This window comes from Sus scrofa, chromosome 5 (assembly GCF_054392235.1).
Source record: "Sus scrofa isolate SSC_HxYL_T2T_F1_AM1 chromosome 5, Sscrofa_HxYL_maternal_Yorkshire_Landrace_v2.0, whole genome shotgun sequence".
NCBI classification, from domain to species: Eukaryota; Metazoa; Chordata; class Mammalia; order Artiodactyla; family Suidae; genus Sus; species Sus scrofa.
Window position 1 is genome coordinate 11,336,125 of NC_139387.1, and position 24,503 is coordinate 11,360,627.

At 47.4% G+C, this 24,503-nt stretch overlaps 2 protein-coding genes across 13 annotated transcripts in view; both read left to right on the top strand.

The window, feature by feature from the left end:
* TXN2 (thioredoxin 2) overlaps positions 1-2,920 on the top strand; it is an 85,796-nt gene extending 82,876 nt beyond the window's left edge. Inside the window, exon 6 of the transcript XR_014845206.1 lies at positions 2,542-2,920. The gene's annotated coding sequence lies outside the window, so the exon portion shown is untranslated. The remainder of the gene's footprint in view (positions 1-2,541) is intronic.
* Positions 1-24,503, top strand: part of MYH9 (myosin heavy chain 9) — a 123,043-nt gene that overhangs the window by 13,685 nt on the left and 84,855 nt on the right. For 4 of the 12 annotated variants that reach the window (XM_084955410.1, XM_084955413.1, XM_084955408.1 and 1 more), the window contains exons 3-4: positions 5,924-5,986; positions 15,502-15,646. The gene's annotated coding sequence lies outside the window, so the exon portion shown is untranslated. Of the gene's footprint in view, positions 1-5,923; positions 5,987-6,377; positions 6,575-13,417; positions 13,543-15,501; positions 15,647-18,391; positions 18,592-24,503 lie in introns of those variants that run through there. The other 8 variants (XM_084955407.1, XM_084955406.1, XM_084955414.1 and 5 more) reach the window with 5 other exon arrangements.

Here is a 24,503-nt window from a genome sequence, read left to right on the forward strand (position 1 = left end):
CAATGCAATGTGGAATAAACATGTGGAGACTGTGCTGGGAGGAAGCACATTTGCCCTTGGAAACTAGCAGGCCTGGCCTTGAGGGCTGGTCCTCCCACCACGTTGTATGTTTTTGATAGTCACTCTGAGCTGCTTTTCTCTCTTGAGCCCTAAAGTGGGATCTAATAGGAGATATTAGAGGCAAGTAAAGTTTGAGAAGCTTTGGGCAAACCTGTTCTTTTCTTTAAAAAAAAAAATCACCCACTCACAAAGTCCTGGTTCTAAATTCATACTTGCTGGGAGTTCCCTGGTGGCTCATTGCATTAAGGATCAGGCGTTGTTACTGCTGTTCCTGGTTCACTGCTGTGGTGCTGGTTCAGTCTCTGACCCAGGGACTTGTGCATGCTGTGGGCATAGCCCAATAAATAAATAAAAATTAAAAAATAAAAATAGGGACGTTCTCGTTGTGGCTCAGCACTAATGAGCCCAATTAGTGTCCATGAGGATGTGGGTTTGATCCCTGGCCTCCCTCAGTAGGTTAAGGATCAGGCATTGCTGTGAGCTGTGGTGTAGGTCACAGACGTAGCTCGGATCCTGTGTTCCTGAGGTTGTGGTGTAGGCTGGCAGCTGTAGCTACGATTTGACCCATAGCCAGAGAATTTCCATATGCTGTGGGTGTGGCCCTAAAAAAGCAACAAAAATAAAAAATAAAAATAAAAATAAGAGTTCCCATTGTGGCTTAGAGGGTTAAGAACCTAACATAGTGTCTGTGAGGATGCAGTTCCAATTCCTGCCCTCGCTTGGTGGGTCAAGGATCCAGGGTTGCCCCAAGCTGTGGTGTAGGTCACAGATATGGCTTGGATCCAGCATTGCTCTGGCTGTGGTGTAGGCTGGCAGCTGCAGCTCCGATTCGACCCCTCCCCTGGGAACTTCCATAAGCCGCAAGTACGGCCCCAAAAAGGAAAAAAAAAAAAAATATGTTTTCACACTTGCCCTAATTGGGCCCACCCGTGGGAAACAGCAGTGTACTGGGAGACAGAGAGGTCTAGATTTAAATCCCCACTTTGTCTCTTAGCATCTGTGAGGGCTCGTGCTTGTAAACGCCACCTTCCTGAATCTCCAGTTCTTCTTCTTTGTAAAGGAGATTAGACACCACATCCCAGAGCTGCTGTCAAGATAAAACATCTTGCGATGAATGTGCAGTAGATGCCAGGCAGACCCACTCATTCCGCCTGCATTGGCCCAGATCCTATTAAGTGTCAGGTGCTGTGATACTAAGATGATTATTAGATCTGTGCTCCCAGGTTTGGGGGGAGCAGATAGATAAACAGAATTGTGTCAAAGTGTGATCAGGGCTCTGAAGGGGCTCGTGTGAAGTTCTCTGTGGTTGGAGAGGAGGCATGAACAGCAGAGGGAAGTGGCTGTGGGAAGGTCTGGGTGGCACGGGGGCAGGTGAGAGAGACCCCCTTTTCACAGGGTAGATGGTGGGGTCACATACTCCTCTTGGCTACCCCCTCCACCATCCACATCCAGGACCCAGACAGAAGTGGCCGGTCCACACTGAGACTGGAGGGAGGGCAGACCTTTGGCTCATAAATCCAGATCCGATAAAGGCTTAACACCCTCCCGGAGCATATATCCGAATCTCTGTATCCAAGCCCCAGTAGCCATAAGGCACTGTGGACACCATGAAGAGTGGATTTATAAACAGAAAAGAGACGTGACATAAATGGGGTTAGGGAGGGAGGCAGAGCCCCGCAGAGAAAAGGGCTGCTGGTTGTAACTGCCATTTATTTCCTTTTTCGGGCTGCACCTGCTGCATATGGAGGTTCCGGGCCTAGGGATCAAATCAGAGCTGCAGCCACCAGCCTACCCCACACTCGCAGCAATGCCAGATCTGAGCCTCATCTGCAACCCACACCACAGCCTGTGGTAACCCTGGATCCTTAACCCACTGAGTGAGGCCAGGGATCAAACCTGCATCCTCATGGATACTAGTTGGATTCATAACCCACTGAGCCACAAAGAGAACTCCCTGGAGGGCTTGTTAACATGCAGATTTGGATGCCATGGGTCTGGGCTGGGTCAGACAAAAGACAAAAGACAGACAAGAGGAGAGACGTGCCATATGTCAGGCGGAGGGAGAAGTCGCTTTCTATGGGAGGAGCGGAGTCTTGACGGATAAGTGGTGGTCACTGGGCAGAATCATCTCGGAAGTTATGGCAGCACTGGTGTGACAGAGGCCAGTTTGTAGAATGGGCAGTTTGAAAGTGCAGGGAGCGGATGCTGCTTGGAGGGTGGGTGGGGGAAGGTCCCCAGAGGACCAGAGGGTGACAGGTCTCATCCTGCATTCGGCCCAGGATACCAGGCTAAGAGTTTGGGCTCTTTATTTAAAAAAAACAAAAATTTTTTTTTTTTGCCTTTTTTTTTGGTCTTTATAGGGCTGCACCCATGGCATATCGAGGTTCCCAGGCTAGGGGTTGAATCGGAGCTATAGACACTGGCCTACACCACAGTCACAGCAATGCAAGATCCAAGCCGCAACTGTGACCTACACCACAGCTCACGGCAACACTGGATTCTTAACGCACTTCTTAATCCAAGAATCGCACCTCTGAACTGATAGATGCCAGTCGGGTCCGTTAACCGCCGAGCCACGAATGGGAACACCAGTTTGGGCTCTTTAAGGAAAGCACTGGACATGTTTCTGGCCAAAGAAGGGCAGGACATAGGCTGTTTGAGGGCCAGGCGGAGTCTACTAAGACGGTGCAGCGAAGCGAGAGGTTTTGGATTTTGTGCAGTGAGCATATCTGGGCTCCAATCCCAGCCTGCCGGTCTCAGACAAGGAGCCAGGAGCTTCTTACGCCCAGATCAATGCTTCGTTTGTGCCTGTATCCCCAGGACCTGGCCCAGTTAAATGCCTGTAGTTTGAATGAACAAATGAATAAGCTAATAAAAATTAAAATATACACACTGCTATTTATGGGATAGATGGCCAACAAGGACCTACTATACAGCACAGGGAACTGTGTTCAATACCTTGTAATAACCTATAATGGAAAAGAATCTGAAAAAGAATACATATATATAAAACATGTACTGTTTGAGGAAGGTTGTACCCCCATTTTGCAGGTTAGTAAACTGAGGCTAGAATAAGCCGTTGTGACTCGCCAGAGATCACTATTAAATGGCAGAGTCAGGAGTTCCCATTGTGGCTCAGCGAGTTAAGAAGCCAGTTACTATCCGTGAGGATGCAGGTTCGAGCCCTGGCCTCTCTCTGTGGGTGAAGTATCTCGTGATGCCGTAAGCTGTGGCTCCTCTGAGCTTCCGCTAGCTTCCTTATCTGTGTGATGAGGGAGAATAATTGTACCCACATAAAAGCCTGAGATGAGGATGTACTAAAATGATGGATGTGCCAAGAGCTTAGTGCCAGGCCTGGCACACATAAGATTTCAGTAAGTCTGTGCTGAGCTGATGCTCAGAGCTGGGCTTCAGGAGATCAATCTCGGGATGCAGGAAAAAAACAAAAAAAGTGGAAGTGGAAGAGACAGTGGGGGAGGGCCCTGCTGGGTAACTCTGACCCTGGTCTGGAGGGGAGGAGGGAGGGCGAATACCAGAGGGCAGTGAGATGCCAGGGGGAGAAGGAGAGGAAGGCTAGGTGAGGTGGTGGTGAGGAGTGAAGGTTCATAGGAGTCAGAAAAAGGACAGGGGAGCGAGGGGGGCTTCTGGGTGGGAGTCTGGTTGGCGTGGAGATGCTGGCGACGTGAGCAGAGCAGGGAGTCAGGCGAGCAGACAGGTTTGGCAAGAACCACATCCTTAGACAACCAAACAATAGAGCAACACCGGGGATCTTGGGTAATAAAACTGTAGGTGATTTAGATGTTTCTCTTTATGTTTTAGAAATATTGGCTAACTTTAAAAATGAGGATGTATTGTTTTATATCTGTATTTTAATCCGTAGCATATTTTTATGTATTTCAATTTGATTTAATACATACATGATACATTCATATGAATCTAAATTTAAAAGAGAGAAAGGTTTTTTTTCAGTAAAATTCTCCAACTCTTAGTTCCCAGCCACCCAGTTCTTTTAAGAACAGCCAGTGTTGGAGTTCCCACCGTGGCTGAGTGGGTTAAGATCCAACTGCAGTAGCTTGGGTCCCTGAGGAGGCACAGGTTCAATCGCTGGCCCAGAGCAGTGGGTTAAAGGATCTGGGCGGTGTAGGTGGCAGCTGTGGCTTGGATTCAATCCCTGGCCTGGGAACTTCCATATGCCTTGAGTGCGGCCCTAAAAAAATTTAAAAAAAAAGAACAGCCAATGTTACTCACTTCTTGTATAGCCCTCCAAAGAGTCTAGGATGTGTTATTTTATTTTATTATTGATTTTTAAGAATTTAATTGGAGTGTAGTTGACTTACAATGCTGTGTTAGTTTCAGGTGTTCAGCAAAGTGAATTAGTTATACATATAACATATATCCATTCCTTTTCAGATTCTTTTCCCATATAGGTTATTACAGAGTACTGAGTAGATTTCTCTGTGTTATACACTAGGCCCTTATCACTTACCTATTTTGTTTTTTATTTTATTTTATTTTATTTCATTTTATTTTATTTATAGCCACACCTGCAGCATATGGACATTCCTAGGCTAGGGATTGAATTAGAGCTGCAGCTGCGGCCTATGCCACAGACACAGCAGCCTGGGATCCTGGCCACATCTGCAACCTATGCTGCAGCTAGTGGCAACGCTGGATCCTTAATCCACTACCCGCATCCTCATGGATACTAGTAGGGTTCTTATCTGCCAAGCCACAATGGGAACTCTCAACTTACCTATTTTATACATAGTTGTGTGTGCATGTTAATCCCAACCTCCTAATTTAAGGATGTTTAATTATTTTCGCAAAAAAAAAAATAGTGTAGATTTTTAAAAAGACTGCAATAGGAGTTCCTGTTATGGTTGGATTAAGAACCCAACTAGTCTCCATGAGGATTCAAGTTCAATCCCTGGCCTCGCTCATTGGGTTAAGTATCTGGTGTTGCCATGAGCTATGGTGTAGGTCACAGACGTGGCTCAGATCTGGTGTTGCTGTGGCCGTGATGTAGGCTGGCAGCTATAGCTCCAATTCGACCGCTAGCCTGGGAGCTTCCTTATGACACAGGTATAGCCCTAAAAAGCAAAAAAAAAATTTTTTTTTTTTTTGTCTTTTTGCTGTTTCTTGGGCCACTCCCGCGGCATATGGAGGTTCCCAGGCTGGGGGTTGAATTGGAGCTGTAGCTACCAGCCTATACCAGAGCCACAGCAACTCGGGATCTGAGCCGCATCTGCAACCTTCACCACAGCTCATGGCAACGTCGGATCCTTAACCCACTGAGCAAGGGCAGGGATCGAACCCACAATCTCACGGTTCCTAGTCGGATTCGTTAACCACTGAGCCATGACGGGAACTCCAAAAAAGCCAAAAATTAAAAAAAAATTTAAAACATTTTAAAAAGACTGCAATAAAGGAAAAAATAGGCAAATTGGACTTCATGAAAAAAACCTCTGTGCATCAAAACACTATCAACAGAGTGAAAAAGGCAACTCAGAAATTAGGGCAAAATATTTGCAAACTATATACCTAATAAGGGATTCATATCCAGAATATACAGAGAACTCCTAAAATTCATCAACAAAACCCTCCAAAACAATTTGATTCCACGATGGACAAAGGACTGGAATAGACATTTCTTCACAGAAGACGTACAAATTGTCTTCAATTCAAAGGTCTTCACAGAAGACATGAAAATATGCTCAACATCACTCGTCATCAGGGAAAAGCAAATCAAAACCACAAGACACCACTTCGCCCCCGTTAAAATGGCTACTACCAAACCCCACAATATTTTCACCTATTTTCCTGTTGTATACATCATCTTTGTTGACAATGCTTTTTATTACAGAAGATAACAAGCGGGAGTGAGGATGTGGAGAAATTGGAATCCTTGTGCCCTATTGGTGGGAAGGTAAGACATGGGGGCTGTAAAAACCGTGTATTAAAAATAGAATTACCATCTAAGCCAGCAATTCTGCTTCTGAGCATATACCCTAAAGATCTGAAAACAGAAGAGATATTTGTGCATCTGTGTTCACAGCAGCGTTAGTCACAGTAGCTCTACTGTGCAAGCAACCTGAGTGTCCCTCAGTGGATGAAAGCGTAAGCAAACTGTGGTGCACACATCCAGTGGCATATGACTCAGTTCCCTTGTGGTGCATTATTCTTAATGCGGGTTAAGAATCCCGCATTATTGCAATTGCAGTGTGGGTTCGATCCCTGGCCCAGGAATATCCACATGCCATGGGCGAGGCCAAAACCCCAAAAAGAAGGAAATTTTTTTTTTTTTTTTGTATCTTTAGGGTTGCACCTGCCACCCGTGGAAGTTCCCGGCCTAGAGATGGAATCAGAGCTGCAGCTGCTGGCCTGCACTCCAGCCACCGCAATGCCAGATCCAAGCCGTGTCTGTGACCTACACCGCAGCTCACAGCCACTCGGGATCCTTAACCCACTGAATGAGGCCGGAGATGGAACCCGCGTCCTCATGGATACTAGTCAGGTTGGTTATTGCTGAGCCACAATGGGAAATTCTGACATACACCACAACGTGGGTAAATCTTGCAGACATTTTGTGGAGTGAGGAAGACAGTCACAAAACGGCAAATACTGTTCAGTTCCCCTGGCAAGAGCGATGGACTTAGCACAGTCGAGCTCATAGAGATAGAAAGTGGAATAGTGGTTTTCCAGGAGGTGGGGTGGAGCAGGAAAAGAGGATGGGCAGTTACTGTTTACTGGGTATAGAGTTTCAGTTTTGCCAGATGCAAAGAGTTTTTGAGACAGCTAGTGGTGATGGTTGCACAGCAACATGAATTTCCTTCGTGCCACTGAAATGTATGCTTAAACATAATTAAGATGCGAAGTTTTATGTTATGAATATATTTTGCCACAATAAAAACACATTGAAAAAAAAAAAAAAAGGCTGAACATCAAGAAGTAGCTGGGGTCGGAGATACGGATTTGAAAGTCATTCACGGCGTTCCTGTGTGGTGCGGTAGAAATGAATCTGACTAGCATCCATGACCACGCAGGCTCGATCCCTGGCCTTGCTTAGTGGTTTGGGGATCCGGCCTTGCTGTGAGCTGTGGTGTAGGTCACAGACGCAGCTTGGATCTGGCACTGTTGTGGCTGTGGTGTAGGCTGGCAGCTACAGCTCTGATTAGACCCCTAGCCTGGGAACCTCCGTATGCCACGGGTACGGCCCTAAAAAGCAAAAAAGAAAAAAGAGAAAAGAAAAGAAAAGGAATTCATTCACATGGATATGGGAGAGCGGGTTAAAAGCCCAAGAAAGATTTACAAATCAAGGAGGGAGGAGAAGAGGGGAACAGAGAGCTGAACTAGTGGACTCTGGGGTATAGTGTGTAGCACATGGGCCGAACTCTGGCCCCATCACTTTGTAGCTGTGTGAACTTGGCAAGTCAGTGAAGTTCTTTGAGCCTCAGCTTCCTCATCTGTAAATGGGGTCAATGAGTATCATATCATATCATATCATGCCATATCATATCACATCATATCATGCATTATATCATATCATTTTTCTTTTTCTTCCTTTTTTCTATTTTGGGCCACACCTGAGGCATATGGAAGTTCCTGGGCCAGGGTTTGAACGGGAGCTGCAGCTGCAGGCCTATGCCACAGTCACAGCCACAGCCACAGCAACACGGAATCCAAGCTGCATCTGTGACCTACGCCATAGCTGGTGGCAATGCTGGATCAAACTGAGTGAGGCCAGGGATCAAACCTGCATCCTCACAGATGCTATGTCAGGTTCTTAACCCTCTGAGCCACAGTGGAAACTCCTATTCTATTCTATTCTATTCCATTCTATTCTAGCTCTCTCTAGCCTCACAGTGTCGTTGTGTGGACTAAATGAGATGATGTTTAATACAGCATTTAGCATGGTGCCCGCCGCAAGGTAAATCCCTCAATAAATGTGAGCCCCTGATCCAGGTGCTATTAAAAATATTTAACGACAGATATAACACAGGTACCAACCCACTGGAAGAAACACCACCTTCAGCAAACAGATGCAGCCCACACCTGTGCATTCCAGATGAATGTCCACCCTGGGCGGGGGCATAATCATGAAAGGGAGAAGAGGAAAGGTGACCAGTCGCTCTGCAGAGTTTCTAGAAAGTCTGTGTTGGGAGGAGGAGGTGTCAAGCTTTTTCCAGTGCTGTCTAGGAAGGCAAGACCTGAGTGAAACATTGGGCGTGTGCACCTCTGAGGGGCCGTTTCAGAGAGAAGGAAGGGCCCAAGGTGAGAGGGAGCAAAGCTGGGGTAGCTAAGGGACTGATGAAATGCCGTGAGCTAAGGCTTACTTTCTGGAGAAATCGATGGAGGAGGAGGAGGAAGACCTTGGACTGTTTCTCCTAGAAAGTATCATACAGAGTATTTGCACTGCCCTCAGCATTCTCTGGGCTCGGCCTCTTCGGCCCTCTGCCTCCCCACGACCTCCTGACAACCACTGATCTTTTCATTTTTTCCATGATTTTGCCTTTTCCAAAACGTCCTGTAGCTGGAATCTTGAATCCTATAGGGTGCAGTTTTTTTCATGTTGGCATCTGTCCCTTAATAATATATATTTAAACTTCCTCCATGTCTTTTCATGGCTCCACCGTTGATTTATTTTTAGTGCTCACATTTTGCTGTCTGGATGTACAGGGGTTTTATTCACTCACCTACAGAAGGACATCCTGGTGGCTTCCAAGTTTGGGCAGTTATGAAGAAAGCGACTGGAAACGTGTGTGGGCAGGTTTTGGGGTGTACGTATGCTTTCAACTCCTTTAGGTAAACTCCAAGGAGCACAGAGGCTAGATCGTATGGTAAGAGTATGCTTCGTTTTCGAAGAAACCACCTCACTGTCTTCCGAAGTGGCTTTGCAGGCTATCCATGAGGATTCCGGGTCTTCCACATCCACCCCCAGGATGTGGTGTGGTCGGGTGTTCGGGATGTTGGCCCTTGTTCTGATAGGTGTGTGCTGGCGGCTCACTGTTGTGTTTATTTTCATTTCTCTCTCTCTCTCTCTCTCTCTCTCTCTCCAGGATGCGGAACATCTTTTCATATGCTTATTTGCCCTCTGTATTATCTTCTTCTCCGGTTCTTGTTTTTTTAATCCTGTTTTTGTTTTCTTCTTCTTCTTGTTGTTTTCCAGTGGCCGAATCTGCAGCATATGGAGGTTCCCAGGCTAGGGGTCAAATTGGAGCTGCAGCTGCTGGCCTATGCCGCAGCCACAGCAACACTGGGTCCAAGCCACATCTGCCTCCTGTGCCACAACTTGCAGCAACGCCAGATCCTTAACCCACTGAGTAAGGCCAGGGATCAGGTCCTTAACCCACTGAGCCACAATGGAAACTCATATGTTGTTTTCTTTCTTTCCTTCCTTCCTCCCTCCCTCTTTTCTTTCTTTCTTTTCTTTTTCTTTCTTTCTTTCTTTCTTTCTTTCTTTCTTTCTTTCTTTCTTTCTTTCTTTCTTTCTTTCTTTCTTTCTGTCTCTCTCTCTCTCTCTCTTTCTTTCTTTCTTTCTTTCTTTCTTTCTTTCTTTCTGTCTTTCTTCTTTCTTTCTTTTGCTTTTTAGGGCCACACCCTTGGCATTTGGAGGTTCCCAGGCTAGGGGTCAAATCAGAGCTATAGCTGCCAGCCTACACCACAGCCACAGCAATGCCAGATCCAAGCCATATCTGCCACCTACACCACAGCTCATGGCAAGGCTGGATGCTTAATCCACTGAGTGAGGCCAGGGATGAAACCCGCATCCTCATGGAAACTAGTCAGGTTCATTAACTACTGAGCCATGAGGGAACTCCCTGTTGTTTGTTTTCCTATGTTGAGTTTTAAGAGTTCTTTGTTTATTTTGGAGGACAGTCCTTTTTTGGTTGTTTATTTTTCTGCACCCGCAACGTGCAACATGTGGAAGTCCCTGGTCCAGGCATTGAACCCGAACCACAGCAGCAACCCAAGCTGCTGCAGTGACAGCATCAGATCCTTAACCTACTGCACCGCAAGAGAACTCCCTCTGGTTTGTTTTTAAGACCGAGAAATCCCCAAGTATATTTATAGGCAGGTGAGCTGCCAAAATGTTGAGAGAAACAATTAGCAGGAACACAAAATTAAATATACAGTGTGACTTGAATTTTATTTTTTATGTTGTTTATAACTTAATATTATAATTACAAACTTAAAGAAAATTGTAAGAATAGTACAAAGGGCTATATACTTTTACTCATTTGTTTATGTTTTGCTCCAATTTTATTATCTTCCCTTCCTTTTTTTAAATTTTTTATTTATTTATTTTTGCCTTTTCTAGGGCCGCTCCTGCGGCATATGGAAGTTCCCAGGCTAGAGCTCTAATCGGAGCTGTAGCCACTGGCCTATGCCAGAGCCACAGCAAGACCACATCAGAGCCACGTCTGCGACCTACACCAGATCCTTAACCCACTGAGCAAGGCCAGGGATCGAACCTGCAACCTCATTGTTCCTAGTCAGATTCATTAACCACTGTGCCACTACTGGAACTCCTCCCCTTTTTAAAATTGAAGTACAATTAACCATCTGTATAGCACACAGATTTTTTGTTTTGTTGTTTGTTTGTTTGTTTGTTTTTGCTTTTTAGGGCTGCACCCCTAGCATATGGAGGTTCCCAGGCTAGGGGTCCATTTGGAGATACAGCCACTGGCCTACACCACAGCCACAGCAACGTCAGATCCAAGCCACATCTGTGACCTACACCACAGCTCACAACAATGCCAGATCCTTAACCCACTGAGCAAGGCCAGGGATCGAACCTGCACCTCATGGTTCCTAGTCAGATTCGTTTCTGCTGAGCCACAATGGGAACTCCTTTTTTTAAAATTAAAAAATTTTTATTTTTTTCACACAAATCTTAAGTGTGCAAATGAATGAATTTTACGTGTATAGACCCAGTGTAACCACCAACCAGAGCAAGTCAGAGAACATTTCAGTAGTTCAGAAGCTTCCTGTGGGCCCGCTACCATTCACTAACTCTTCAAAGGGAAACTCATTCTTGCTTCTCCAACTAGAGAGTGATTTTTGCCTGTTCTAGAACTTCACACAAATGGAGACCCATACGATATCTACCTAAAAAAAATCTAAGTTCTTTCACTCAGCAGTATGACTGTTTCATTCATTAAATAAAAATAACTGATATGTCATATACCATAAAATTTATCCTTTTAAAATAATTTCTGTGTTTTTTGTTTGTTTGTTTTTTGCTATTGTGCTGAGTTATGCAATCATATCTACTATCTAGTTTCTAGTTTCAGACTATTTTCATTATCTCAAAAAAGCCCCTTCTGGAGTTTCTGTTGTGGCACAGTGGAAACAAATCCGACTAGGAACCATGAGGTTGCGGGTTCAATCCCTGGCCTTGCTTAGTGGATTAAGGATCTGGCATTGCTGTGAGCTGTGGTGTAGGGCGGAGACGTGGCTCGGATCCCGTGTTGCTGTGGCTCTGGCGTAGGCTGGCAGCTGTAGCTCCGATGGGACCCCTAGCCTGGGAACATCCATATGTCTCGGGTGTGGACCTAAAAAGAAAAAAAAAAGCCCCTTCATAGTCCTTAGCAGTAAATTCCTATTCTCTCCTCCCCTGTCCTTTGGCAACCACTATTTTCTCTCTTTAGATCTGCCTATTCTGAACATTTGATACACATGAAATTAATACTATGTGGTCTCTTGTGACTGGTTCTTTTTACTCTGGTTATCTAGGTTGAAGCCTGTGTTGGCACTCCATTCCTTTTTAGTGCTGAGTAATATGCCATTATAGGAATTGTTTATCCACCCATCAGTTCACAGATGTCTGAGTCACTGTGTTTTTACGCATAACAGCAGTTCATTCCTGCTTATTTCTGTACAGTAGTCCATTGTATGAACAAACGCAGTTTAGCCACCGTACCATGGATAGGCCCTTTTCTTCCCTGGTTTTAGGCTGTGTTAAGCTGCTATGACCATTTCTGCACGTGCTTTTCTTGGGCCCAAGAACTCATTTCTGTTGGGTATATACTTAAGAGTGGAACTGCTGATCATAAGTTATATAAGCATATTCAACTTATAGAGATACAGCCAAACACTTTCCCAAAGTGGTTGTAGAAACTTACACCCCCCCACACGCAATTAATGGGAGTTTTAGGGGCTCCCCATCTTCGCCAACACTTGGTATCTTAATTTCAGCCATTCTTGTTGGGGTAGTGCTATTTCATTGTGGTTTTAACTTGCATTCTGTGATAACTAATGATGTTTAGCATCTTTTCATCTGCTTACTGGCTAGTGATCCTTTTTTATGCCGTATTCATTTAAGTCTGCCCATTCAAAAAAAAAAACCGGGTTGTCTGTCTTTTTCTAAACATAGCTGTTCTTGATAAATTCTAGATACACACCTTCATTATACATACACCCTCCATTATATATTCTCCAGTCTGTGGCCTGATTTTTCACTCAAATATTTTCTCCTAGTCTGTGGTCTGATTTTTTTTTTTTTTTTGTCTTTATAGGGCCATACCCACGGCATATGGTGATTCCCAGGCTAGGGGTCTAATTGGAGCCGTTGCCACTAGCCTACACCACAGCCACAGCAACACCAGATCCGAGCAGCGTCTGCGACCTACACCACAGCTCATGGCAATGCCAGATCCTTAACCCACTGAGCAAGGCCAGTGATCCAACCTGCAACCTCGAGGTTCCTAGTTGGATTTGTTTCTGCTATGCCATGATGGGGACTCCTGATTGTTGTGTTTTGTTTTTTTTTTTTGCTGAATGGAAATTCTGAATTAAAAAAAAAATTTATGGCCACACCCCACAGCACATGGAAGTTCCCTGGCCAGGGACTGAATCAAAACCACAGCTGTGACCTAAGCTGCTCTGTGGCAACACCAGAACTGGGCCCAGTGTGCTGGGCCAGGAACCAAACCCATACCTCTGCACCAGCTGCTGCGGTCAGATTCTACTTTTTTTTTTTTTTGTCTTTTTAGGGCCACAGCTGTGGCCCCTGGAGTTTCCCAGGCTAGGGATTGAATTGGAGCTACAACTGCTGGCCTACACCATAGCCCTACACCACAGCCACAGCAACACCAGATCTGAGCCGTGTCTGCAACCTACACCACAGTTCATGACAATGCTGGATCCTTAACCCACTCAGCGAGGCCAGGGATCGAACCTGCGCCCTCATGGATACTAGTCAGATTCATTTCCCCTGAGCCATGATGGGAATGCCTGCAGTCAGATTCTTAACCCATTGCCCTGCAGCAGGAACTCCTGGAAATTCTTAATTTTAATGAAGTTCAATTTCACAATCTTTTCTCTCTCTCTCTCATTTTTTTTTTTTGCTTTTTAGGGCTGCATCTGCATCATGCAGAAGTTCCCAAGCTAGGAGTTGGATTGGAGCTGCAGCTGCCGGCCTACACACAGTCACAGTCATGCCAGATCGGAGCCACATCTACGACCTACACACAGCTCACGGCAAGTCCAGATCCTTAACCCACTGATTGAGGCCAGGGATCAAATCTGCATCCTTGTGGATACTATCGGGTTTGTTTCCACTAAGCCACAGCAGGAACTCCCTCGCAATCTTTTCTTATGGTTTATTCTTTTGGTGTCTTAAGAAAATTTTACTTCTTCACGGTAATGAAGACATTCTCCTGTGCTTTCTTCTAGAAGTTTCATTCTTTACTTTTCACAGGTAGGTCTTTGATTCATCTTTGATTCATCCTAAACTTTCTCTCAATGATATAAGAGTAGGGGTCAAGATTCATGCAATTGATCTAACAGCATTTATTAAAAACACCATCTTCTCTCAATTTATTTGCAGTGACACCTTTGTAATAAATCAGATAACCATGTATATATGTAGATCTCTATTTTATTTTATTTTTCCATAAAGAAATTCATTTTAATGTTATATTGAAGAGAGTCCAATGACATATCATATCACATGTCAGGAGATACAAATCAGTTAGGAAGAACAAGATTGTATGTTGTAGGCTATAGATTTTGTCCACACCGTGCTTTAAAAACTGTTTCTCGGGAGTAACCATGGTGGCTCAGTAGAAGTGAATCCAACTAGTTTCCATGAGGATGCAGGTTTGATACCTGGCCTCACTTAATGGGTCGGAGATCTGGCATTGCCATGAGCTGTGGTGTAGTTCAAAGACATGGCTCGGATCCCGTGTGGCTGTGGGTGTGGCTGGCAGCTGCAGCTCTGATTCAACCCCTAGCCTGGGAACTTCCATGTGCCGCAAGTGCAACCCTAAAAAGCAAAAAAAAAAAAAGATAAAAATAAGAAAATAACAAAAATAAAAAAAACCCACAAAACAAAAAAAAACCCAACAAAACAAAACAAAACAAAAAACTGCTTCTCCAGTCAGGCAGATTACAGCTTTCTTATTTTCTTGGATCTAGGGGCTAGGATTGGAACGCCTAATGAAAATTTTATTTAGATACTAAGAAGTTCTCTGGTGTTTCAGCAGGTTAAGGATCTGGCATTGTCACTGCTGTGGCTCAGGTTCGACCCCTGGCCTGGGAACTTCCACCTGCCGCAGGCATGGCCAAAAAAATAAATATTAAAGAAAATAGTAAATAAACGTGTATAAAGATTTGAAAGAAATAATATGATTGGTTAATAGTTTTTGCACGGTGCTGGTAAGGTTGTGGGTAATTTTTATTTGCTTTCTTTTTAGTGTTTTCCCCATCAACCCGAACCCCATTTTAATACGCAGATAAAAGAGAAAATATTTTTCTAAAGTATCATGAGAGGAGACACTATTAAGGGTGTAGGTTCTGGGAGACAGAGGAAGGGTTAGGCTGGACAGCAAGTAGGGGGCTTGCTGAGTTAGGGGAGCATCCAGGCTAGGAGAGGGTGGGAGAGGATTCAGAGTCTGGCTGAAGGGCCTTGCATCTTCTTAGTGATCTCAGTTCCCCGGAGAGAGTGGTGCTAGGAGGCTGAGGCTGAGGACTATGGATGATTGTCATTATCAGTAGTGAATCATTAGCAGCAGTGCTCTGTTGTAAGGGCACACTGCTTAGCAGTTTATAAAACACTTAGAGGTCCACGGATCCCGTGTTCCTCCCAACCTCCTGCGGGCTGGGCACGGCCCAGGGATTACCTCCATTTTAAAGATAAGGAAACAGATGCTCCCTCTTCTCTTTTTACTTTTTAGGGCTGCACCTGCAGCATATGGAGGTTCCCAGGCTAGGGATCCAATCCGAGCTGCAGCTGCCGGCCTACACCACAGCCACAGCCATGCCAGATCCCAGCCACATCTGTGACCCACATGCAGCTTGTGGCAATGCCGGATCCTTAATCCACTGAGCGAGGCCAGGGATCGAACCTTCATCCTCATGGATACTAGTCGAGTTCTTAATCTGCTGAACCACAGTGGGAACTCCCTTTTTATATATTTTTTCTTTTCTTTTTTTTAGGAAACATATGCTCTCTGAGACCTGGTCAAACATCCACCAAGGACCATTTTATGCCAAGCCTTGTGTTACTTCTGGGTCCACAGAAGCAAATAAGATATACTTCCTATCTGTCCTCAGGCAGCTCCCAGCTTCGGCAGAGGAAGCAGTAAGTAAATGGATAATTAAAACCTAGTGTGTAAGTGCTACGAGAGAGAGAAACGCACGATGCTCTGGGAATACAAAGGATGGGGCATCTAACCAGACCAGACTAGAGGGTCAAGGAAGACGTTTTGGAAGAGGTGACTTAAAAGTGAGTCTTTTTCTTCCATTTTTGAAAAAAAAAAATCGTGCAGGTGATATATGTGTTAGAAATACAGAGAAGCGAAAGGAAACAACGGTTGAAATCCTTCTGCCCAGATGTAGCCCTTACTTGTACTTTGCTATAATGCCTTTTAAATCTCATTCTCTCTCTGAGACATATGTCTATTTACACACACATCAGACAGCCCTAACACACACACAAACATGACACAAAAATCCAGTGCAATTCTGCTGTAATAGCACTCTGTAATTTGCTCTTCCTCATTTAGTATATTTTAAATCAGTAAATAGAAACCTGTAAACACTCTTCAATGACCTTCTGGGAATTGTTCAACATATGATGATCATATTTTATTCAGTCTTTTACATTACACATTTATTTCCAATATTTAATGACTATAAACAATGTTGCAAAGAAGAACTTTTAAGCCCATCTTGGTGCATTTTCCCAGTTATTATTTTGTGGTTATCAGAGAAAACTGATCAATTTACCTTTCATTCTGTATCTCTAGAGCTAACAGTGGGTATTTTTATTCTTTTTAAAAAATTTGAGGAGTTCCCGTCGTGGCAGAGTGGTTAACGAATCCGACGAGGAACCATGAGGTTGCAGGTTCGATCCCTGGCCTTGCTCAGTGGGTTAACGATCTGGTGTTGCCGTGAGCTGTGGTGTAGGTCACAGACGTGGCTTGGATCCTGCGTTGCTGTGGTTGTGGTGTAGGCTGGCAGCTGTAGCTCTGATTTGACCCCTAGCCTGGGAACCTCCATGTGCCGAGGGAGCAGCCCTAGAAAAGGCAAAATGACAAAAAAAAAAAAAAAAAAAAAAAAAATTGATAGGTGAAAAATGGCATCCCATCTAGTTGTGTTTGCATTTTAGATGACTAATTTTTTCGTAATTACTGGCCATGTATATTTCTTTTTCTTTTTTTATATAATGATTTTTATTTTTTCATTATAGCTGCTTTATAGTGTTCTGTCAATTTTCTACTGTACAGCATGGTGACCCAGTTATACATACATACATATAGATTCTTACTTCTTTTTATTTATTTATTTAGTCTTTTTGCTATTTCTTTGGGCCGCTCCCACAGCATATGGAAGTTCCCAGGCTAGGGGTCGAATCGGAGCTGTAGCCCTCGGCCTACGCCAGAGCCACAGCAACTCGGGATCCGAGCCGCGTCTGCAACCTACACCACAGCTCACAGCAACGCAGGATCGTTAACCCACTGAGCAAGGGCAGGGACCGAACCCGAAACCTCATGGTTCCTAGCCGGATCCGTTAACCACTGAGCCACGACAGGAACTCCTTACTTCTTCTTTTTAAGTCATCTTTTTCTTTTCGGTCATTTTTATTTTGGAGTTATTTACTTATTTATTTTTTAATGGCCGTAGAAGAGTTCTTTACACATCATTGATAATAATTCTTTGTCACAGAGTTGCAAAATCTGTTTTCCAGTTTTCTCTTGACTTTAGATCGCACTTCTTTTGAAGTTCATTTGGAAGAATAGTTTAGTCATGATCGGAAGAACATTCCAAAAAGAAAGAGTAATGAGAAATTTGCCCCTTTAGATATATAATGTATTATGAAGCTACCATCCTTAAAGCATTGTGGAACTGGCACAGGAACACACAGAAAGATCAATGGATACACCTCAGAAATAGATCCAAGAATATATGAGTTCGGTAGGTGGTGATGGTGTGTGGACAGCTGGCTATCACAAAAATTATGTTAGATTTCTTTCCCACTTCAAAATCAGAATGAATTCCAAATGGATTAAAAATGTAAACAATTCTTTTAAAAATTAAAAAATTTAATCCTCTTGTAGGCAGAAACCGAAAAAAAAACAAAGTGTGCTTTGCCTACCTAGGAAAAAAACCTAAGAAAACATTTTGCAAAAATATCTGAAAGGAAGATAGAGGTAAAGAGCAGCACTCCAGGCTGAGGGAACCCGTTTGAGCAACGGTCTGGAGGCTGAAAGACTCCCGGCCCACTCTAAAAAGAGGGTCAGGGATCGAACTCAGGGCTCCCACAACGGATCCAGGGCTGAGTCCATGTCCGCCCCCACAGGCCATCTTAATTGTAAAACAGCACTTTTCCCATATATGGTACTTCATATGTGTTCTGGTAGGATGACATGGGTCACGGAAATCAGCTCGCGGGGCGGGGTGTCAGAATCCCGGACCTTCCCAGCCTCCTCCCGCCCCACCTCGCCCTGGCTCGGGCAGTGCACCAAAATCCCGGCCTGGAGCCCGCTGAGAGTCTCCTCCTCCTGATTGGACTCTCTCTGTGTCAATCCGGTTCCTGGAACCTGGATGCTCTTTGGTTCCGCCCTAGGGGGCGGGGCTCGCGCCTAGGAAGCGCGGGGGAAGGTGCAGAAGGCGGAGGTGGGGGCGGATGGGGAGGATGAATCCCCACCCCTCTGGCCCCACAGGCTCCTCCCGCCTCCTTCTTACAGGTCCAGGTGCCTGTCCATCTTAACCACAAGCGGGCTGGAGTGGGTGCAACAGCCTGGGGGGCGTGTACGTCCCTCCAGGCTCCGCCCCACAGCCGGCGCTGGGCTCCGAATGGGCGGGCACTGCGAGGGCGGGGCGGGAAGGAGGCGAGGAGCTGAGCAGGGTGCGGTGAGGCGCGCAGATCACCGCGGTTCCTGGGCAGGGCACCGAAGTCTGAGCGAGGCTGACCTGCTGCAGCTCCCGCCTCGCGCGCTCGCCCCACTCCACTGTCGCCTGAGCTCTAGAGAAAGCCCTCTCGGGAGAAGCAGCTTCAGTTCCCTCGGGCAGATCCAGGTTCAGGTGAGCTAGCCCCACCGGCGGGTCCCGCCCCGGGCAGGCGGGCGGGGGCGGGGGCGACGGGAAGCGCGGCGTCTGGAGCAAGCCGGCAGACCTGTGGTTCTCGGCCGCCTCGCGGCCAGTGACCGACTTGGGCGGGCACGAACGCTGCGGGGCCCGGCCGGGGCACTGCATCCTTCGCGGAGAGGGTCCGGGACCCTTGCGCGGGCGCTAGGGGACGGCGCCCCTGGAAGCGAGGCCTCGGGGAGCAGAGGAAGTCTTCGGGGCCGGGCGCTCCCCGGAAACCCCCAATCCTCTCCACTCTCCCGTCGGCGCACTCCGCCTGCCGGGCACCCGGCAGCCTCGACCTACCCCAGCTGCCGGGGCACGGGCCCCGCCCTCGCCTCGCCCAGTGCCCAAGTTAGGCAAACTTTTTAACCCCTTCCGGGAGCCTCTGTGCCTCGGACCCAGCCGCGTGGGTGAGAGTAGGGAGGGGGGGTCTTGGAGCCCGGGCTTCTTTGGAAGTTTCCAGGCGTTTTCGAAACCGAGGTAACGGACAGACAGGGACCGTTTGGCAGCTGTCAGGGCGTCCTACTGACTCAGAATCGGACAATCCTGCAGCAGACATTGAGCTCCGCTCAGTTTCCGCCCTCCGCTACCGACTTCCTTATTTGCCCGTCTGTGATCGGCAGGGGGAGGAGGGGGACCGGGCGAGGTGCGGGTGGGTGCACCGGGAAGAGGGACCTGGCGGGGATCCGGGCTCGAGGAAGGAAAGACTTGCCTTTCCCCCGCTGACCCTCATCCTTTGACTTATCCCCGGGAGAGACAGGCCCGGGAAGGCCCGCAGCCATCTCCGAGGTCCCGGCGCGCACCTGATTCCACCGCACCTGCGGGCCGACCCACCGGGGCGGGGGCGGGGAGAGCTGCTCCCAGCTCCTTCACGACCTGGCCTGGGCTGTTGCATCGTCCCTGTTTGGGCCAGATCCAGGGCTTTCTACTTATCCCCCACCCCCACCCCGTCAATTTCCCTGGGCTGGGTGCTCACCCCTTGCTGTCCTGGGGCCGCGCCCAGGGCAGGACTGCACCCCCCCCTCCCAGCTCTCCCAGAGCCCCGGCGTCTCAAACGGAGACCGAGAACCCCGCTGGACCACGTTGCCGGCTGTGTTGAGTTGGGGGCAGGGTGAGCGCTGGGGTTGTTGTCTGTGGCCCCACCCAGCCGGTGTGGGGAGAAGGTTCCTGGGAAGTCCCAGGTCCTGGAGACCGGCGGCTCTCTCCGCTGGGTAATTGAGAGGCCCAGTCACTTCTTGGTTCACTGCACCCTTTCCTGGCTTTAACAGGATTGCAAAGTAACTGTTGAGTAACTTGAAGGAGAAGAGCTATAGCGCCTTCCTGCAACACTGTGGCCGTTTCAGACTCTGCTGTCTACAACCCCAGTGGGTAGTTTATTCCCTTTTTGGGAAGGAGGGAGGCTGCTTTAAGGCCTATTTAGACAATCGCTTGATTAATATTAGTCGGTTTATATACGAGGCTCCTGGGGTGGGGGAAGGGCACACAGATGTGTAATTGAGCAAATATTTAACGGGCTTCTCTGTGCCAGGGACTTTGCCAGGTGGTGGGGGCTGTGAGGTTGAGTAAGACCTGGCCCCTGCCCTTGGGCATCTAGGAGAGAGCCGAGACAAATCCGTAGATGACTAAGGTGAGGCAGAGATGACAGAGACCCCAGAAGGGTACGGTGAGTCATGGGGCTTGGGAGAGGGGAGCCAGGCCATCCTTCGCAGAACCCAGAGGCCTCGGCCATCGGCCATCGGCCATTGGCCATCGATGGCCACTGGCCATCGGGTAGTTTACAGTCAGGGGAAAGAGTGGCTGAGGGACTGAAATACAAAGGCAGCCTGTGATCGGTGTCCCAAGCACGCGGCAGACAAAGGGCTCGAGGAATTCTGAGCGGGGCCACTTCAGTCTGGGATGCGGAGGGAGGCTGCCTCGAGGAAGGAGGACATTGCAGGTTTGGCAAACTGAGGCAAGCCTTCCGTGTTGCAAAGTGAGGACTCCAATAGTGGATAATTGAGGGGTCATTAAAACTGCCAAGAGATGGCTCGGTGTAATTTGAGAGCCATCGTGTCCCCCAGATGGCTGCAGGGTGACTCCAAAAAGCTCTACTCTTCACATTCTGCAAGTCTTGGCAGTGCCCGTGGGCAAGATCCAGGTGCTGGGATTGGCAAGGCTGTCTGGGGAAGGGCAGCCTGAGAGGTACCGTCCTTGGGGCTGCTGGTCTGAAGGGCACGTGAGGGTAGAGAGAGGAAAGAGGGGGCCAGGGCTTTCTGGGTTTTATTTTTAAACTTTTTAACCTCAGGGCTTGGAGATGGGACAACTTCCCTCTTGCAGGATGAAGGGCGCATGTTAATCACAGCCTGCCTTCTGCCTGTTCTTGCTCCAGAAAGAAAAAAACAAAACAAGGATGTGTTAGCTTTTTAAAAGGAGAAAAGCACACTCAAAATTGCTGCATTGTTGTGTCGCCTGGTGGAGGGTATTGCTAGAAACCAGGCTAGCTAGCTGCGCTCTCCTCACTTCCTCTTCCAGCTAATCCTTCCTTAAAGAACTTGGGACAGCCCTCACCAGCTTGACATCTTCATTTCAAAAGAGAGGAGGGGTTGGCTGTTGTTCTCAGAGCCTAGCTCTACCCTTCTCTTGGAGGGGGGAGAAAGACACCCAAAGCAAAGGGGAAAAAAAAGAAGTCTGTGCCTTGACAGCTTCCTCCCAAGCATCATGTTCCAAAAATATTTAGAATAACAAAATCTGTGTGTAGTCTTAATTAAACAAACGCCCTAATTTGCTGAGCATAAAACAGCATCTCTGCCCGCAGGGGCAGGAAGTGCATTTTCCCTTTGTGTAGCCCCAGAGAGAGTCCCTGCCTCTCGGCCTTAACCCTTGGTGTGCTGAGCCCCTGGGCTGAAGCCCTCTGGTGACAACGGAATGGAGCCCCACCTGTCCCCTGGGAAGCGAAGTGCCTGTGACTTTCGGAATCCCATTCCTCCATAGCGTTGGAAGAGTGAGGGCATGAGCTTTGGCACCAGGCAGATTTCAGATCCTCACCCTGCCACCTAGATTACTGTAGACAGGTCATGTAACCTCGCCAGCCTCGGTGTCCTCAGCTGTAACATGGGAGTCAGGATACCACGCTGCAGGGTTGGGTGTGAGCATTAAAAGAAAGAAAGCAGAGTTTCTGCCATGGCGCAGCGGAAATGAATCCGACTAGGAACCATGAGGTTGTGGGTTTGATCCCTGGCCTCGCTCAGTGGGTTAAGGATCCGGCGTTGCCACGAGCTGTGGTGTAGGTTGCAGATGTGGCTCAGATCTGGCGTTGCTGTGGCTCTGGCACAGGCCGGTAGCTATAGCTTCGATTAGACCCCTAGCCTGGGAACCTCCATGTGCCTCGGATGTGGCCCTAAAAAGCAAAAAAGACCCCCCCCCCAAAAAAAAAAAAGTAGAATAAAATAAGAGAAAGAAAGCATGTAAAGGGCCTGGTATAGAGTGACTATGTAGGTTTTTAAGAAAACATATAAATTAACTCCTGGGTGGTCAGGTGAGGAAATAGGGGAAGAGGGGGAAGTGGTTTTCCAGGCTCAGTGCTCTTTCTCCTTCTAGAAAGGTGGGGTGCGTGTGTGTGGACGCATGGACCATGGAGCCCAAGTGGTAAAAATACGGGTAGTTCGGGGCGCATCCACTGCTGATGCTTTCGGATGGTGAGCTTGTGCTCACCAGCCTTGTTTCAGGGCCCGGGTCCCGGCAGAAGGTGCACTAACTGCAGTTCTAGTTCTCAGACGTGGTGTCGGTGGTCTAGGGAAGAGCCAAGGGGTGACACGGAAAGACCACTGGCCTTGGTGTCTGGAGGGCTGGCTTCCGCCTGGGTGGGAGCAGCGTTTGATTTTGGTAGAAATTGCCACATCACCCTGCAGAGACATCATACCTGGTTCTGTGTCCACCAGTGCAAACATGACTGAAACACACAATCATTTTAATGTCTCCAAGAGGCCCCAGTTTCTTCTACAAGATGCCCTATTGGGAGTCTAAGTTGCAATAACTCTTTTAGAAGGTGATTTGACATACTGTGGGAATGCCCCCCACCCCAAAAAGAAAAAGCAAAAAAAAGAAGGTAATTTGACACTATTTGTCAAGTTGACGTCTTTATTTCTAGGAACTCACCCAGCACATAAACTCAACTGTGCAAAAGGAAATCTCCAAGGATAGTCTTTGTCACATGGTCAGAGAAAACGACAAGAAACAACCTAACTGTCCATTAAGAGGGTCAAATAAATTACGGCACAGCTGTGCAATGGGAATCCCTGCCTCCCTTAAAAAAGCGCAGCTGACTTACAGGTACTGATGAGGCCTCCTCTCCAAGATGTATTGGAAGTGGAAAAATCTAGATGCAAAGTAGGATATGTGGTGTTCCTTTCCATGTGAAACGTGGTATGTCCCCTCGGCTCTGTGCACAGAAAGCTACAGAAAGCCTGGTAATGGTGGTTGCCTCTAGAAAGGGCCCAGGAAGCCTGAGTCCAGGGTGAGCATTGCTTTTCCACTAAATATCTTTTTACATCCATTGCCCTTAATGGTCAAAATTGTAACATTTTCTTTGTTTGATTATGTATAAAAATAAGTGGTCCCCTGCCCAGTCTTGGAGGTCTCAACTTTCAAATGCATTACTCTCAGAGTTCCCATCATGACTCAGCGGTAATGAACCCGATTAGTATCCATGAGGTTGCAGGTTCAATCCCTGGCCTCACTCAGTGGGTTAAGGATCTGGTGTTGCCGTGAGCTGTGGTGTAGATTGCAGACTCGGCTCAGATCCTGCATTGCTGTGGCTGTGATGTAGGCCGGCAGCTGCAGCTCTGATTCAGCCCCTAGCCTGAGAACCTCCATATGCTGCAGGTGTGGCCCTTAAAAAAAACCCAGAAGCATTACCCTTGATTCTGGATTTCATACTAAGTGGCTCCTGTGTGCAGGGAAGCAGGAAGGGTTTTAAGAATGGACTGAATCGCTCTGTGATTGGACCATTTTCAGTCCCGTTTTCTTCTCCGTGATGTTGTATTATTGCCAGAGTAACCCCTTTACACAAATGTCTACTCTGCTCCACTCCCTTGTACTCTGGAAAATGGGATATGATTGCTTTTTCTTTGCTGTATGAGAAAAAGAAGCCCGCGGTCTGTGTCTGGAAAGTATTTCTGGATGCCCCTTTGCCAGCTTTCCCACAATTCCCCTGGCTCCAAATTGTACGCTGCCCTTTCCTGGGGAGTCCACCCTGGCCAGAAGGCTAAACCACACCTTTATCCTCTTGGGTCCTCCTCTTTTTAAAACTTGGGGTCATTGCACCCCACTCCATCTCCACTTGTCCCTCAGACATCTGGCCTGTGGTTTTTAATGCATTCATGTTGGGGAGTTCCCGTTGCGGCTCAGTGGGTTAAGAACCCGACTAGTGTCCACAAGGATGTGGGTTCAATCCCTGGCCTCTATCAGTGGGTTAAGGATCTGGTGTTGCCGTGAGCTGTGCAGATGTGGCTCGGCTCTGGCGTTGCTGTGGCTGTGGTGTAGGCCGGCAGCTATAAATTCTTGAGAAAATATGATCAGAAGGGTGTTTTGAGTCGGAGGGCCCTGATCCTCTCCCCAAGGAGGATCGCCTTAGCCTTTTATGATGTGGCGCCCGGAGAGGACACAGGCTCTGAGTTGGCTCTTTTCTATAGCACAGCTGGTGGAAGACCCTTCAGGGTCTCAGGCAGGCCTGTGTCCCTGCCAGGCAGCCTCCAGTCCTCCTGGAAAGATGGCATGAGTCACACATGCATGCACCAAATGAGCCCAGGTCTAAAATGGGCCTGCCACCCCATGGGCGGGTGGTTTGAAGGCTGGATGCCAGCCTGTATGTGCCCCCCTCTGCCTCCACC